Raw genomic sequence first — 946 nt, 5'->3', positions numbered from 1 at the left:
GATTTGTGGAGTGTTCTATACCTGAATGAAGCTCTAAAACAAAACAAAATAAAAAAACAACCTGAAAGACATTGTAGAATTCGGGCATCTCATTTAAAAATCTAGATTCTATAGCTTATAACTGTTCCATGTGTTCTTTTTACCACTGCCAGTAGAGTTTTCAAAATGAACTATTTCTATATACAAATATACAAATTGTATTACTGCCTAGCTTTCAAAGTATAAGGTTTCCAGAATGTGATTTTTAAAATATTTGCATATATGCTGCAAGTTATATGTATTTTTTTCCTGTAAGACAAACAAGCAAAAAAAAAAAAAAAAAAAGAATTTGTAGCAGAAGTCTCCCTTTCCTCCAGACGTGCCAAGATAGGGAAGAGTTCTTATTTTTTTCCAAAATATAAAATAATATACGGTGTTGATTTTCGCATGTTCACTTGATGCTTTCCTAGATTTTGTTTTTAAGACTGAATGACATTTTAAACTCTGGAAAACCATACAAATAAACCAGAAGGTAAGGAATTTGTATGTCTTGAAGGAAATGCATAGTTCACGTGTTTTGGTCCAGTTGTGGCTTACTTAAACTTACACTCTCAAATTCAAGGAAACACTTGCTCCTTGGAGTCTAGTTATAAATGTGTTTTTAAAACAAACAAAAACACCTTGATAGTTAGTAATGAATGTTCATATTGTCAGTTGTTGTCTACAGCTGATACGTTCTTTGTTGTGTATTCTGTAACTTAGGTCCTAAAGCAAAATCCGGGGACAACCCATAGTTTTTGCCACGTATGAAAAAACTGTGTTCTCCTTCCTACTTGGGTTGATGTTACAAGTTTGGTATGATCCGTGATTACTCCCCATCTTGCATTTGTTATTCTCTGATTTTGTTCTATTGTTGACTCCAGCAAATTTGGTGAAAAAGAAATGCATCCTCAAATGGTAAGCAAAG

Source organism: Numida meleagris, chromosome 2 (assembly GCF_002078875.1).
Source record: "Numida meleagris isolate 19003 breed g44 Domestic line chromosome 2, NumMel1.0, whole genome shotgun sequence".
Taxonomy (NCBI): Eukaryota; Metazoa; Chordata; class Aves; order Galliformes; family Numididae; genus Numida; species Numida meleagris.
Note: the sequence above shows the minus strand (reverse complement) of the source record.